The sequence below is a fragment of the Lynx canadensis genome, chromosome B3 (genome assembly GCF_007474595.2).
Source record: "Lynx canadensis isolate LIC74 chromosome B3, mLynCan4.pri.v2, whole genome shotgun sequence".
NCBI classification, from domain to species: domain Eukaryota; kingdom Metazoa; phylum Chordata; class Mammalia; order Carnivora; family Felidae; genus Lynx; species Lynx canadensis.
The window spans coordinates 28,748,695-28,766,780 of NC_044308.2; positions in this window are offsets into that span (position 1 = coordinate 28,748,695).

Below are 18,086 nucleotides of genomic sequence, written 5' to 3' on the forward strand. Positions count from 1 at the left end.
CCTTGGGTGGCTCAGTCAGTTAAGCATCTGACTTCAGCTCAGGTCATGATATCACAGTTGGTGGGTTTGAGCCTTGCACCGGGCTCACTGCTGAGAGCTCAGAGTCTGGAGCCTGCTTCGGATTCTGTGTCTCCCTCTCTCTCTGCTCCACCCCAGCTCATGCTCTGTCTCTCTCTCTCTCCCTCAAAAAAATAAACATTAAAAAATTTTTAAAAAAAGATACCAATTACTAAAATCAGAAATGAAAGAGGGGAAAATACTATAGATACTATGGACATTAAAAAAATAATAAAGGGCTATTAACAACTCTATGCCCACAAATTTAATAACCTAGATAAAATGGACCAATTCCTTGAAAGACACAATCTACCAAAGCCCACAAAAGAATAGTCCCCAAAAGACTTATCTGCATTAAAGAAACTGAATTAAGAATAACCTACCAAAACAGAAAGTTCCAAGCCCACATAGGTTCACTAGTGATTTCTGCCAAACAATTAAGAAAGAAATTATACCAATTCTATAAAATCTTGTCCAGAAGAAAGAAGCAGAGGGAATATTTTCTAACTCACTAAATGAGGCCAGCATTACCCTAATGCCAAAACCAGACAAAGACTTTATAAGAAAACGCCAGACCATTCTCTCTCATGAACACAAATTGAAAAATCCTCTACAAAATATTAGGAAATTGAGTCCAACAGTGTCTAAAAAGTATTAGACACCACAACCAAGTAGACTTTATTCCACTTACACAAATCTAGTTCAAATTCAAATATCAGTATAATCTAAAAGACAAAAATTAATGTAATCTGTCAATATCAACAGCCTTAAGAAAAATCACATGATTAAATCAATAATTGCAGGAATAAACATCTGATAATATCCAATATCTATTTATGATAAAAAAAATCTCAACAGACTAGAAGATGAGAACTTCCTAAATTTGATAAAGAACATCTATCCAAAAATCTACAGCCAACATCATATTTAATGGTGAGAAGCTACAAGCTTTCCCACTAAGATCAGAAACAAGGCAAGAATGTCTCATCTCACCACCCCCTTTTCAGTATCATACTGTAAGTCTTAGCTAATGCAGACTTAGCTTAATGTTTTAAGACAACAAAAGGAAATAAAGGGTACAGAGATTCAGAAGGAAGAAACAAAACTGTCTTTGTTCACAGTGACATGTTTGTCTATATAAAATACCCTAAAGAATCAACCAAAAAACTCTTGGAATGAATAAGTGAATATTAGCAAGGTTGTAGGATATAAAGTTAATATTCAAAACTCAACTGCTTTATAATATACCAGCAATGAACAACCAGAATTTAAAATGAAAAATGCTGGGGCACTTAGCTGGCTCAGTCAGTAGAGCGTGCAACTCTTGATCTCGGGGTCATGAGTTCAAACCCCATGTTGGGTGTAGAGATTACCTAAAAAAAATTAAAATCAAAAATGCCATTTACATTAACACCCCAATACATAAAATGCTTAGGAACATATCTAACAAAATATGTACAAGATCTATATGAGGAAAATGTAATTCTGAAGAAAGAAACTAAAAGACTAATGGAGAGACAGTTCATGTTCACAGATAGGAAGAATCAATATTGTCAAGATATTAGTTCTTCCCAGCTTGATCTAGAGATTTAATGCAATATCAATTGAAATCTCAGCAAGTTATTCTATGGGTATTGATAAATTGGTTCTAAAGTTTATATAGAGGCCAAAGACTCAGGAATAGCCAACACAATATTGAAGTAAAAGAATAAAGTTGGAGGACTGGCACTACCTAACTTTAAGAGTTACTATAAGGCTACAGCAATCAAGATAATACGGTATTGGTGAAAGAATGGACAACTAGATCAACGGAACAGAATAGAGAGCCCAGAAATACACCCACACAACTATAGTCAAATGATCTTTGACAAAGGAGCAAAGTGAATACAATGGAGAAAAGACAGTCTTTAACAGATAGTGCTGAATAACTCACATCCACCTTTAGAAAAATCAATCTAGCATAGACCTTACATCCTTCACAAAAATTAGCTCAAAATGGATTACAGACCTAAATGTAAAGTGCAAAACTTGTAGGAGATAACATAGAAGAAAATATAGATATCTTTGGTTTGATCATGACCATTTAGATACAACACTAACGGTACAATCCATGAAAAAAGGATAAGTTATATTTCACTGAAATTAAAAACTCAGCAGGGGGGTGGGGAACATCACCAAGATGGCAACACAGAAGTCTCCTGAATTTCCATCCTATCTCAGATGAACCAAATACACAGCTACACACAGATCAATTCTCTTAGTGAGAAATGCAGAAACTAGTTGAGTGATTACTGCACATTGGGCAACTGAGAAAATACCCACATGGAAACAGGTTGGAAAGGCTGAGATACATTCTCACTACAAACCCTACCCCTGGCATAACACTTTCCAATAGGAAAGGATCTCCCAACTCTCAGCTTCTCCGTGAGAAGCAAAGGGTTTGTACCACACATACAGTACCTCAGCCTCTAAGTCTGCCATGTAATGGACATGGCCCCAAATTACCAATCACTGTGAGTCAACACAGCTTGCATTCACAAGTCCTACAAGACTACAGTAAAAAAAGAAGTGGTTTCAACAGACACACAGTTTTATGTGACTATTCCCTCCTGGCTCAGTGAAAAGGGAGCAGGCAAAAACAACCAACTTGCAGTTTCTCCCTGGAGGGAGTTTGACTACGCACCTTCCCAGCTGCTGCCTGAGGTCAAACTTCGAATTAGCCTGAATCTACGCGCCAAGTGAGATCTTCCCAGGAGCCTGAATGAGCCAGGGAGCACTTCCCACACATTCTCCCTCTGGCTCACTCCAACAATAACACCAAGTCTCCAGCTTCACCCTGGAAGGAGTTTGTCCACATATAAAGTACCTCATCTTTTGCAGCTGCCACCAAAGGGACAGGCCCTCAAATCACCTAGCTGTCATAGCCAACAGTGCTCAGCATTCACAAGTCCCACATAACAATATTTTAAAAAGAGAATTTTTGGGGGTGCCTGAGTGGTTCAGTCGGTTAAGCTTAAGGCTTCAGCTCAGGTCATGATCTCACATCTTGTGAGTTCAAGCCCTGCATCAGGCTCTGTGCTGATAGCTCAGAGCCTGGAGCCTGCTTCAGATTCTGTCTCCATCTCTCTCTGCCCTTCCCCTGCTCATTCTCTTTCTCTTTCTCTTTCCCTTTCTCTTTCTCTTTCTCTCCCTCGCTCTCTCGCTCTCCCTCTCCTTCTCCCTCTCTCCCAAATATAAACAAACATTAAAAAAATTTTAAAGAGCAGTTTTCAAATGGGCATATAAGCACCTCAGGCAATATTGTCTCCTGCCCCTTCCCACCCCAGAACTCAGCACAGAGGGAGGAGACAAAATGCCATCTCACGGTTTCTCCCTAGAAGGGATCTGACTGTATAATTTCCCACCTGCTGCCTGAGGGTCCAGCTTCTAATCAGCCTTCATGTGGAAGTTGACTGGGATCCCCCCCAGGAACCTTATAGAGAGCTGGTGGTACCTCCCATCAATTGTCTTCTCTCAGCTCACTCCAACAGTAAAAACAAGTCTCCAGCTTCTCCCTAAAAGGACCTTGTCTACAAGGTGCCCTCAACTTTTATGACTGCCACCTGAGGAAATGACTCTCAAATTACCTACCTCTAGAGCTCAGCATTCACCATTCTGCAACCACACAAAACAAAGAGGTGGTTCTATCTGAGAACAAGTTAGAAGCATGCCCAGTGACTATTCTCATTGGATTACCACAGAATGAGTAAGCATAAACTGGTAGCTCCCAGTTTCTCCCTGGCAGGGGCTAGATTGCATATCTGATGTCCTGACTTCCCAAATGCTGCTAGAAGGTCACGCTTCCAATAAACCTGCATGAGGAAACTAAACAGGCAATTAGTAGCCCTCTAAGAACCTAACAGGGATATGGGCATTTCCCATACCTTTAGAACACTGACAGATCTGACACACTGATGACTACTGGGGTCACTAAAACACACACACACACACACACACACACACACACACACACACACACACACAGCAACTCAGGCAAACACAAAGGTTTGGGAGGCAACCAAGACTCAGGCTAAGCTGACTGATGAGGTTCATCTCCTACATGAGGCCAGTCTAACAATACTGGGAGAGGTGGCTATTTTACCTTATGCACAGAAACCAACACAGAACCATCAAGGAAAGTGAAGAAACAGGAAAATATGTTTGCAACAAAAGAACAAGCTAAATCTGCAGATACTGACCTTAATGAAATGGAGAGCAGTGATTTGTCCCATAAAGAGTTCAAAATAACAATAACAGAGGTGCTCAGTGAGATCAGGAGAGAAATGCATGAACAAAGTGAGAATTTCACAAAGAATACAAAATAGTACCAAACAAATCATATGGATGAGCAATAACTGAACTGAAAAATTCAAAAGGGGGATTCAAAATCAGACTAAACCAAGTAGAACAAAGGATCAGTGACCTGGAAGACCGGACAGTGGACACCATCCAATCAGAGAAAAAAAAAAAAAAAAAAAAAAAAAAAGGAGAGATGATAGTTTAAGAGACTTCTGGGACACCAGCAAGAGGACAAGAGGACACCCATTCTCAGAAGGGGAAGAGAAAGAAAAAGGGACTGAAAGCTAATTCAAAAAAAAAAAATAGCTGAAAATTTCCTTCACCTAGAGAAAGACACAGACATCCAGATCCAAGAAACCCAAAAAATGTCATAGATGGATCCAAAGAGACCCACACTGAGATACATTATAATTAAATTGTTAAAAGATGATGAAAGATTCTTAAAAGCAGCAAGAGAAAAGCAACCTTGTTACATACAACAAAACCCACATAAGACTTTGAGCAGATTTTTCAGGAGAAATCGTGAAGGCCAGAAGGGAATGGGATGATACAAAGTACTGAAAGAAAAAAAAATGGCAACCAAGAATACATCACCAAACAAAGTTGATCTGCAGCACTGAAGGAAAGATAAAAAAAGAGTTTCCTATAAACAAAAGGTGAAGGTGTTCATCAACAGACCACTCATATAAAAAATGTTAAAAGGAATCTTTCAAATTGAAATGAAAGGACACTAATAAGTAACATGAGAACATATGAAAGTATAAAATTCAGTGATAAAAGAAATTTCTTAGTTAATTCAGAATACTCTAACATTGTAATGATGGGGGGTAAATCACTTATAACTTTAGTATAAAGGTTAAAGACAAAGGTAATAAAAATAACTATAACTACTATAATTTCTTAACGGCTACACAACTAAAAAAGATATAAATTGTGACATCAGAAACAAAGTGGGAGGGTATAAAAATGTTGTGCTTTTGTTTGTGTTCAAAGTTAAATTGTTATCAGCTTAAAATATACTATCATTACTATGTTTTATGTAAGCTTCCTGTTAACCATAAAAACCTATAGTTGATTTACAAATGAGAATGAGAAAGGAATCTAATCATAACACTACAGAAAATCATCAAATCACAAAGAAAGCAAAAGAGGAAGAGAAGAACAAAGGAATTACAAACCAACCAGAAAACAATTAACAAAATGTTACTAGGAAATCTATACCTGTCAATAACTGGTTTAAAATTAAATGAATTAACTTCTCCAATCAAAATACAGACTGGCTGAATTCAATGAAAAAACTCTAACCAATCTTATGCTGTCTAGAAAACAGTTACCTAGCCTTAAGAACACATATATACTGAAAGTGAAGTAATGGAAAAAGATATCCCATGCAAATGGAAACCAAAAGAAAACAGGGTAGCTATATTTAGCAGACAAAAAAGATTTTAAGTCAAAAAAAGTGTAACAAGACACAAACACGGTAATTATATGATGTTAAAGGGTAAATTCATCAAGAGGATGTAATAATTTTAAGTATTTATCCTCCCAATATCATAGCACCTAAATATTATAAAGCAATTAAAAGATCTGAAGGGAGAAATAACCAGCAATACAATGATGAACAGGGAACTTCAATACCCAGCCTTTATCAATGGATAGATCATTCAAACAGAAAATCAATAAGGGAACACTGGACTTAAGCTACACAATTAGATCAGATGGACTAAACAAATAGATATAGTATTCCAACCAACAGCAGCAAGATACGCATTTTTCTCAAGTGCACATGGAATTCTCCAGGATATATCAGAAGTTAGGCCACCAAAATAAAAATCTTAATTCATATGAGAAGATTAAAATCATATCAACTATCTTTTCTGACCACAATAGTATGCAAATAGAAATTCAATACAAGAGCTGGTACAAAGTCACATATGTGTGAAGATTAAACAACATATTCCTGAATAACTAATACGTTATAAGTCAAAAAGAAATAAAAAATACATATCTTGAAACAAATGAAAATGGAAACACAACATACAAAACCTTATCAGATGCAAAAAAAGCACTTTTAAGAGGAACGTTTGCAGCAGTAAACACATACATTTAAAAAGAAAGCCCTCCAATAAATAACCTAACCTTACATCTCAAGTAACTAGAAAAGAACAAAGTCCAAAGTTAGTAGAAGAAAGGAAATAGCAAACATCAGAGTGAAAATAAATGAAATAGAGACTAGAATGACAGACATCAATGATGAAACAAAGACCTGTTTTTTTTGAAAAGACAAACAGGATAAAGAAACCATTTAATGAACTAATAAAAAGGAAGACACAAAATCAGAAACAAAAGAGACATTACAACTGAGAACACAGGTATACTAATGATCATAAGAGATTACTATGAATAATCATGTATCGACAAATTAGATAATCTGGAATAGATAAATTGCTAGAAAAATAAAACCTACCAAGACTGAATCATGAAAAAGTAGTCACCTTGAACAGACTGATTTCTAGTAAGGAGATTCAATCAGATTCAATCAGATTTGAATCAGGGAGATTCAACCTCCCCCCAAACAAAAGTACAGGACCAAATGGCTTCCCTGTCATATTCTATCTAACTTTTGAGGCATATATTTAAAGAATTAATACCAATATTTCTCAAACTGTTCCCCAAAAAATGAACAGGATGGAATACTTTTACAAACTCATTTCACAAGGCAAGGATTATCCTGATACCAAAGCCAGAGAAGGACACTACAAAAAAAAAAAAAAAAAAAAAAAAAGGACAGGACAATATCTCTAATGAACATAGATGCAAAAAATTCTCAACAAAAAACTAGCAAATTAAATTCAGAACCACAATAGAAGAATCATACAACCTACTCAAGTGGACTTTATTCCTGGGATGCAAGGATGGTTCAACACATGCAAATCAATAAATACGATTCACCACATTAACAAAATGACAAAAATCCTACAATCAGCTCAATAGATGCAGAAAAAGCATTTGATAAAATTCAACATCTTTTCATAAGAAAAACTCTCAACAACTTAGGTACAGAGTAAATGTACCTCAACATAATAAAGGCCTTATATGACAAGCCCATAGTTAACATCGTACTGAATGGTAAAAAGATAAAAGTATTTCATCTAAGATCAGGAACAAGACAAGGATGGTCACTCTCACCACCTACTGTTTAACTCCAGCATAGTTAACTGTGTCATATTACTTTCAGGTGGACAAAATAATGATTCAATAATTCTAGACATCACCCAGTACACATCACAATTGCCCTCCTTAATCCCCATCTCCTAATTCACCCATTCGCCAACACACCTCCTCTCTGGTAACCATCAGTTCTGATACTTCAGAAACTGTTTCTTGGTTGGTCTCTTTTTTTCCCCCATTGCTCTTTTGGTTTATTTCTTAAATACCACATATGAGTGAAATCATGTGGTATTTGTCTTTCTCTGACTTATTTCACTTAGCATAATACTCTCTAGTTCCATTCATGTTGTTGTAAATGGCAAGTCTTCATTTTTTACATGGCTGAATAATTTTCCATTGTGTATATAAAACACCTCTTCTTGAACCATTCACAACTGATGGATACTCGGGGGAATTCCATATTTTGACGGTTGTAAATAATGCTGCAATAAACAAAGGGGTGCATTTATCCCTTTGAATTAGTATTTCTGTATTTTGGGGATATCCACTAGTGCAATTGTTGGATCCTAAAGTAGCTCTACTTTAAACTTTTTGAGGAACCTCCATACTGTCTTCCAGAGTGGTGGCACCAGTTTGCATTCCCACCAACAGTGCAAGAGGGTTCCCTTTTCTCCACATCCTCGCCAACACCTGTCGTTTCTTGTGCTTCTGATTTTAGCCGTTCTGACAGGTATGGGGTGATAGGTCATTATAGTGTTGATTTGCATTTCCCTGATGATGAGTGATGTTGAGCATCTTTTCATGTCTCTAGGCCACTTCTGTGTCTTCTCTGGAGAAATGTCTATTCATGTCTTCTCCCCATTTTCTTTGAATTGTTTGTTTTTGGGGGTGTTTACTTGTATCAGTTCTTTATATATTTTGGATATTAACACTTTATCAGATGTCATTTGCAAATATCTCCTCCCATTCTGTCAGTTGCCTTTTAGTTTTGTTGGTTGTTTCCTTTGCTGTGTAGAACCTTTTTGTTTTGATGGAATCCCAATGATTTTTTATTTCTCTTCCCTCAGGAGACTTATCAAGAAAAATGTTGCTACAGCCCATGTCAGAGACATTACTGCCTGTGCTCTCTTCTAGGATTTTTATGGTTTCAGGTCTCACATTCAGGTCCTTAATCTGTTTTGTTTATTTTTGTGCATGGTGTAAGAAAATGGTCCTGTTTCATTTTTTTGCATGTTGCTGTCCAGTTTTCCCAACACCAGTTGTTGAAGAGATCGTCTTTTCCCCACTGGATATCCTTTCCTACTTTGTTGAAAAGTAATTGGCCATATAATTGTTGGTTCATTTCTGGGTTTTCTTTTCTGTTCTATGTGTCTCTTTTTGTGCCAGTACCATACTATTTTGATCACTATAGCTTTGTAATATATAATATAGTCTGGAATTGTGATACACTCCAGCTCTGCTATTCTTTTTCAAGGTTGCTTTGGCTATTCAGGGTCTTTTCTGGTTCCATATTAATTTTAGGATTCTTTGCTTTAGTTCTGTAAAAACTATTGTTTGTGTTTTGATAGGGATTGCATTAAATGTATAGATTGCTTTGGCTACATAGACATTTTAACAATATTTTTTCTTCCAATCCAAGAACATGAAATGTCTTTCCATTTCTTTGTATCATCTTCATTTTCTTTCATCAATGTTTTATGCTTTTCAGAGTACAGATATTTCACCTCTTTGGGTAGGATTATTCCTAGGTATCTCATTATTTTGGGTGCACTTGTAAATAAGATTATTTCCTTAATTTCTCTTTCTGCTGCTTCATTATTATATCTGGAAATGCAACAGATTTCTACACATTGATTTTGTATCCTGCACCATTACTGAATTCATTTATCAGTTCTAGCAGTTTTTTGGTAGTGTCTTTTGGGTTTTCTATATAGTGCATCATGTCATCTGCAAATATATAGTCAAAGTTTTACTTCTTCCTTACCAAGTCAGATGCCTTCTATTTCTTTTTGTTGTCAGATGCTGTAGCTAGGACTTCCAGTAGTGTCTTGGATAAAAGTGATGAGACAGACTGAACATCCTTGTCTTGTTCCTGACAAAGCTCTGTTTCTCCCAGTGAGTATGATGATTGTTGTGGGTTTTCCAAATGTAGTCTTGATTATTGTGAGGTATACTCTCTGTAAACCTACTTTGTTGAAGACATTTATCATGAATTAATGTACTTGTCAAATATTTTTCTGTATCAGAATTATCATATGGTTTTATCTTTCCCCTTTTGATATGATATATCATGTTGATTGATTTACAAATACTGAACCACCCTTGCATCCTGGGAATAACTCCACTTGATTGTGATAACTAAATTTTTTACTATATTATTGGATACAGTTTGCTAGTATTTTGTCAAGGATTTTCACAACTATAATCACCAGATTTATTGGCCTGTAGTTCTCTGTTTTGTGGTGCCTTTATCTAGTTTTGGTATTAGGTCACTCTCACCACTTTTATTCACAGTACTGGAAGCCCTACCCAGGGCAATTAGGCAAGAAAAAGATTTAATAAGTATACAAATCAGAAAGAAAGAAATACAGCTCTGTTTCTAGAGGACATACTATATATAAAAAGCCAACACACTCCAACAAGAAAAACTGTTGAAGAAATCAATGAATTCACTAAAGTTGCAGGATACAAAATCAATATATAAAAATCTAGGTGTGCTAGAGAGGTGGAAGATAGTGGTAGAGGAGAGCTCTAAGCTTGTCTTGTCCCACAAAAAACAACTAGATAACTATCAAATCAGCCTAAATACCCCAGAAATCGACCTGAAGAGTAACAGAACAAACTTCACAACTAAAGGAAGAGAGGAGGCCACATTGAAGAAGGTAGGAAGTACAGCGATGTGGTTCAGGGGAAAAAGGGATCATGGATGCTGCAGAGAGAAGGGAGCCAAGGCCACTGAGAAGTATGAGACAAACACACAGGGGAATGCACAAGGACAACATTTTCCCAAAAGCACTGGCTTGAAAACAAGAGGGGCTGAATTTCGTGAGTTCTTACAACCAGTGGGGCTTAAAGCCTGGAGTATTAAAGATCAGTCATCTTTGCTGGGATAGACCCCAGAGGGCACTGTGCTACTCCTGGAGCTAAGGCAGGCAAAAAAATCCAGGGGCAGATAGTGAGGAGACTGTGATCTGAAGAATGCCTAAGGACGGCGGAGGGGAGGTGTGGGGGGGGGGACATTGTTTGCTTTTCTGGGAGCACATCCCTGAGAAGCAGCATTCATGGAGATGCGTCTCCGGGAACAAAGGAGCTGGCTGGCACCATGTCCCTATACCGTCGATCACATAAATACAGAGCTACCTGCAGGAAGCAGTGAAGCGCCCACACTGGCTGCCAAACTTTCTTACACCAAGCCTCACACCACAGTGTGCTGGTGGGATGACTCTTCACAGTCAAGCTTGCCTTAGTCCCAGTGCAGAAGGCCCTTCCCCAATAACACCAGCATAAACCCCTGCCCACATCACATCTCCCGACCAAAGAGTTCGGCAGGACCTCAGTTCTGGTGTAACTGGTATCAAGTCTCATTTCACAACCAGACAAGAGCACATCTAGTTAAAACTTGTCACACTCAGACCAGGAACAAAACACTGCCCACAATAGGCAAAGATAGCATTTGTAGATCTGAAGCATCTGAAGGACGGAGCAGCTAAAACACAATAGCAGAGCACACGCAGCACACACCAGAGACACGCCCTTAAAATGCCAGGCCCTGGGCACTACATGACCTCTTCTTCATAAGACCATTACTTTTGGAGTAGGAGACATAACTGGATTTTCTTTTTTTTATTTATTTATTTATTTATTTTTTTTTTTTTAATGAAATTTATTGACAAATTGGTTTCCATACAACACCCAGTGCTCATCCCAAAAGGTGCCCTCCTCAATACCCATCACCCACCCTCCCCTCCCTCCCACCCCCCATCAACCCTCAGTTTGTTCTCAGTTTTTAACAGTCTCTTATGCTTTGGCTCTCTCCCACTCTAACCTCTTTTTTTTTTTTTCCTTCCCCTCCCCCATGGGTTCCTGTTAAGTTTCTCAGGATCCACATAAGAGTGAAACCATATGGTATCTGTCTTTCTCTGTATGGCTTATTTCACTTAGCATTACACTCTCCAGTTCCATCCACGTTGCTACAAAGGGCCATATTTCATTTTTTCTCATTGCCACATAGTACTCCATTGTGTATATATACCACAATTTCTTTATCCATTCATCAGTTGATGGACATTTAGGCTCTTTCCATAGTTTGGCTATTGTTGAGAGTGCTGCTATGAACATTGGGGTACAAGTGCTCCTATGCATCAGTACTCCTGTATCCCTTGGATAAATTCCTAGCAGTGCTATTGCTGGGTCATAGGGTAGGTCTATTTTTAATTTTCTGAGGAACCTCCACACGGCTTTCCAGAGCGGCTGCACCAATTTGCATTCCCACCAACAGTGCAAGAGGGTTCCCGTTTCTCCACATCCTATAACTGGATTTTCAAAATTAGAGAAGAAGGCAGAGACCTATACAAAATGCCAAGACAGAGGAATTCATCCCAAATGAAAGAACTAGATAAGGCTAGGGCCAGACATCTAAGTGAAGAGGTGTAAGTAACATGTCTGATGGAGAATTTAAAGCAACAATCATAAAGATACTCACTGAGCCTGAGAAAAGAATAGAAGACATCAGTGGGACCTTTACAACAGAGATGAAAGAGTTAGGAAACAATCAGAGATGAACAATGCAAGAAATGAGATTGTAAATAGCTTGATGCAATGAACAACAGGCTGGAAGAATAAGAGAAACAAATTAGTGAACTAGAAGATAAAATAATGGAAAATCATAAAGCTGAACAAAACAGAGACAGAATTGTGCAACATGAGAATAGACTTAGGGAACTCAGTGACCCCATGAAATGTAATAACATATGTATTATAGGAGTCCCAAGAAGAAGAGAAAAGGGGACAGAAAATTAATTTTTGACTACTGAAAGATTTTATTCTTACTACTCAAAATGAAGAATACTGTTTTAGTATTTAATGTCTTAGACACAGCACATTCAGAGATGTCAAAATAATGCAAATAACTGATCCATATTCATCCTTCTCAGGAGCATCCTTGTTCATTATGGCTCAGAGGTGCTATGCTCCCAGGTTCAACCCTATTTCTATACATTCTCTTCCATGGAGATCTCATCCATTCCCATGGCTTCAATTATTACTGTATTGAAAAGATTCTCATTTGTTATTTACAGCCCTAATCATTCTGATAAAGCTCCACTTTTGAACACTTAAATGTAAGTACCCTACTGCTACCTTAAAGTCAAAACACATCATTAAACCAACAAATGCTTACTGAGTCTTACTTTATACCAGGCAAGGAAAGATACACAAAAGAATTAAAACAATTTTGGGGGGTGCCTGAGTGGCTCAGTCGGTTGAGCTTCCCGGCTCATGTCATGATCTCATGGTTGATGAGTTCGAGCCCCATGTCCGGCTCTGTGCTGACAGCTCAGAGCCTGGAGTCTGCTTCGGATTCCGTGTCTCCCTCTCTCTCTGCCCCTCCCTTGTTCATGCTCTGTATCTCTCTGTCTCAAAAATAAATAAACATTAAAAAAATATATTAAAAAAAAGAATCAAAACAATTTTCTACTCTTAATTTTCTACTGAGTATATACAGTCTAGTTGATGAAAAACACAAAAACTTCAACAGTAAATGTATAGTCCTACAAAGCAGCTTATATATACCATATATACATAAATTACACAGTTAATTGCTATAGTACATTGTTATAATATTGAGAGTTCCCAATTACCCATCAGTTTACATTAATAAAAACAAAATCTCGAAAAATCCTTGCAACCTTGGAGAAAGCAAAGATTTATTAGAATATAGAAATATTGGGGTGCCTGGGTGGCTCAGTCAGTTGAGCATCTGACTTCGGCTCAGGTCATGGTCTTGCAGTCCATGAGTTCGAGCCCCGCATCAGGCTCTGGGCTGACAGCTCAGAGCCTAGAGCCTGCTTCTGATCCTGTGTCTCCCTCTCTCTCTGCCCCTCCCCTGCTCATACTCTGTCTCTCCCACTCTCAAAAATGAATAAATGTTAAAAAAAAAAGAATATAAAAAATATGAACCATAAAAAAAATTGATAAATTGACTTGATCAAAATAAAAATGTTTGCTTAACACGATTAAGAAAATGGAAAGGGAAGCCATAGACTGGGAGACATATTTCTTACATAAGTATCTGACAAAAGATTTGTATTATAATATATAATTTTATATATTATCATAAATACTAGTTAATAATTCTGCTAGTATATAGTATATATTTACATATTAAAATATGTATATATGTGAAGTATTGCAACTATTTCACATATATACGAACTATTTTTAAAAATGGGCAAAGGGGTGCCTGGGTGGCTCAGTCGGTTAAGCGTCCGACTTCAGCTCAGGTCATGATCTCACGGTTCGTGGGTTCGAGCCCCGCGTCGGGCCCTGTGCTGACAGCTCGGAGCCTGGAGCCTGCTTTGGTTTCTGTGTCTCCCTCTCTCTCTGCCCCTCGTCTGCTCACGCTGTCTCTCTGTCTCTCAAAAATAAATAGATGTAAAAAAAATTTTTTTTAAATGGGCAAAAAATGTGAAGCCATTTTAACCAAAGAAGATATATGAATAGTTAACAATCACATGAAAAAGATGCTCAGTATTATTAATCATCAGACAAAGGCAACTCAAAACCATAGTAAAAATCTACATACCTGTTAGAATGTCTAAAATGAAAAAGGCCTGTCATCACTAGTGGAAGTATAAAGGGGTACAAAGACTTTGAGAAATAGTGTGATAGTTTCTTATAAATTTAAACAAATACCTACTATGGTAGAAAGCCTTTAAGGTGAACATCAGTGAATTCCATTTCTGATATTTATGCTATTTGTCTAATCTTCTCCTCTTGAATGTGGGCTAGACTTACTGGTTCACCTCTACAGAAGAAATATGACAGAAGTGATGAGATGTCGCATTCAAAACTAGATTATAAAGACTGTAGCTTATGTCTTATATGCTCTCTTTTTCCCTTTTAGATTGCTTTGCTCTGGGGGAATTCAGCTGCCACATAATGAGGCAGCTCCGTAGAAAAGCTCATATAACAAGGAACTAAGGACTGACATCAGCCATATGTATTACCTTAGAAGTGGATTCTCTCTGTCAAGCCTTGCGATGAGCAAAGCCACAAATCACCTTGACACCTTGACTGTCCTGAGCCAGAACTATCTCACTAAGTCATTGCTGTATTCCCCACCTTAAGAAACTGTGAGATAATAAATTTTTTATTTTCAACTTCTGAGTATTTGTTATACAGCAATAAATAACTAATAAACCTAACATATCTAGAAATTCCACTCTTGTGTATTTCTCCAGGAGAAGTAAAAAACATTTCTGCACAAACATGTACATGGGTATTCATTGTTCCCAACAGCCCCAAAATGGAAAAATGCAAATGTCCATCAACAGGTGAAGGGATAAACTAATATACATCAGAGTTACTCAGAAGGTCTGTTAAAGAACAGCCTGCTAGGCTCTACCCTCAGAGTTTCTAACTCAATAGGTCTGGTATACGGTCTGAGAATTTGCATTTGTAACAATTTGCCAGGTGATGCTAGTGCTGCTGGTCTTTGACCACACTTTGAGAACCACCAGATTAGTCTACAATTTGAATGTCTATGGTATTCTGTGCTGTATAACATCTTTTAGTACTGAGTAGATCCAAAGGACACTACCAGGTTTATGAAGGGAATAAAATTCTTATAGGAAAAATGAAGAATGAATCATGTAGAGAAAAGATAAAAAAATAGAAACTCAAAAACTTTCTTCATTTACTACACTGGATTTTTCTTTAGTCTTTATAGTCTTTATATGAATATGCTTTATTTCCTTAACTAGACTATAGGTTTACTGAACCAGGAATTGCGTCTTAATCATCTTTATTCCTCTGCCTAATCTAGCCTGTTGCTTTATTAATGGTAGACATTTAACAAATATTTTTTAGGAATTTATTGTTGATGGCTGACTGCTAGAGTCACTTATAATTACTTACATTTTACTAAAAATATTAGAACTTTGAATAATTATTAAGGCATTCTCTTGAAAGAGCATATCAGTCTTTCCATATTTCATTTTAATGTATATGAGTAAGGCAAATTATCACCACCTCAACCATCACCTTCTTAAATATAAGCTATATAGAAATATGTGTTTCAGGGGCACTTGGGTGGCTTAGTCAGTTAAGCATTCAACTCTTGGTTTAGGCTCAGGTAATGATTTCACGGTTCATGAATTCAAGCCCTGCATAGGGCTCTGCACTAACAGTGCAGAGCCTGCTTGGGATTCTCTCTTTCCCCTTTCTCTATGCCCCTACATTGCTCATGCTTTCTCTCTCAAAATAAATAAACTTTAAAAAGTAAAAAATAAATAAAATAAATTTAAAAAATATTTGTTTCATGAACTCTAAAAAATAATTTTGTATGGAATGACATGGAATTCCCCAAATGAACATACCAGTCAGTGACATGCCTTTAAATCACATTTTTACAGGTTCTATAAGTTCCTCTGGTTCACCTTCTAAACATGAGAAAGAATGTTAGCTGCTACTAATCTTATCTCAAAAAAATTCATCAACCAGAAAACTTGCTGAAATTTTTCAATACCCATGATGGTTATGCCTTTGCAATATCCCAAACAGATTACAGTAGAAGAGCTAAGATGGTGCATTAAGTAGTAGGACCGTAGGCTTGCTACCTCCCCCAAGCACAGCTAGAAAAATATCAAACATTCTGAATACCCAAGAAATCAATCTGAGGACTGCCAGAACAAACTGCACACCTGGAGGGAGAGAGGAGGCTACGTTGTAGAAAGTAGCAGGTATGGAGATATGGTTTGTGGGGAGAGAGGGATTGAGGGGGCTGTGGAGGGAAAGGGTGCCCTGGTCACAGACAGAAGTGAGAGAGAGGAGCACACAGGAGATCACACAAGGAAAACACTTCCCCAAAGCCATTGACTGAGAAAACAAAAGAGACTGATTTTCATGAGTTCTGATAACCAGCAGGGCTAAAAGACTAGAGTTTTAGAGGTCCATGCTGTGGCTGGTATAGAACCTGAGGGTGCTCCAGTGCTCCAGTAGAGAAGACAGGCAGGTAACCCGAGGGCAGAAGGCTCCATCTGAGGATTGCCTGAGACACACTGAGACAGATGGTTCTCCCTTCTTGGATCACATCTGAGAGAGGTGGCATTGCCTCTCTGAAGACAAAAGAACCAGCAGGTGCCACTCCTTGTCCCTCAGCATAGGCACGGAGACACCTGCTGAGTTCCTGCCACACCAGGTCTCTCAAGTTCAAAGTTCTGGATCTCAGCAGACCTGGCTGGGATAGAGCCCAAGATGCACTGCACTACTCCAGGCAGGCAAGCAACCCAGAGACAGACTGCATGAGAACAGCCATCTGAGAACATCTAGAACTCATGATGCAAAATTGTTCCCTCTTCTAGAAGGGCTTCCCTGACAACAGCAGGCTTGAGCTCCCCTCTCCAGGGACAGAGGAGCACCCTGGCACCATTCCCCTCCTCAGCTTAAACTAACTTTGGTAAACAGCACAGTGCCAACATTGGCTGCCTAATCTGCTTACACCAACCCCCCTGTCTCCCCTGTGCTCTGCTGGTACTGCTTCTCTCCAGAAAGTGTACCTGAGAACCAGCACAATGGGCCCCTCCCCCAGAAGACCAGCACCTCTACAGGAACCATAGAGTTCTGCAAAGTTTCAGCTCTAGTGGAAATAGCATCCAGTCTCTTTTAGCAGACACTCCAGAGCACACCTAGTTAAAACTGGCCATACTCTGGCCAAGATCCAAACACTACCCACTACAGGCAAGGAGAAACTCTGCAGATGACTAACCAAATAGATTACAGTCACAATAACAAGAAATTAAACAGAAAAACATCTCCTTTGAAGATAGTGGCTTAAAACTAGCATCTTTCTTTTCTTCCTGGAAAAACCGGACTCTACTGATTACTCCAGGTTACCAGCAAATTTTGAAATCAGGTAGTATCACTTCTCAGCCTTCTGGCTTAAGACTGTAACAAGAGACAAAGAAGGGTATTACATAACAATAAAGGGGTCACTCCAACAAGAAGATCCATAGCAGTTGTAAATATCTATACACCCAATGTGGGGCACCTAACACTTAAAAAAATATATTAACAGACATCAGGGGAGAAATTGATAGTAATATAATAACAATACACTAAATCAATGGCTAGATCAGATAAGGCAACAGTGGCTTTGAACAACCAAGCAGGTCAGATGACTTCATACTGAACCATCTAAAAAGAAGAGAATCTACATTAACATGGAACATTCTCCAAGATAAGTCACATCTTAGGCCACAAAACTCAATAAACTTAAGACAACTGAAATCTGATATATCAAG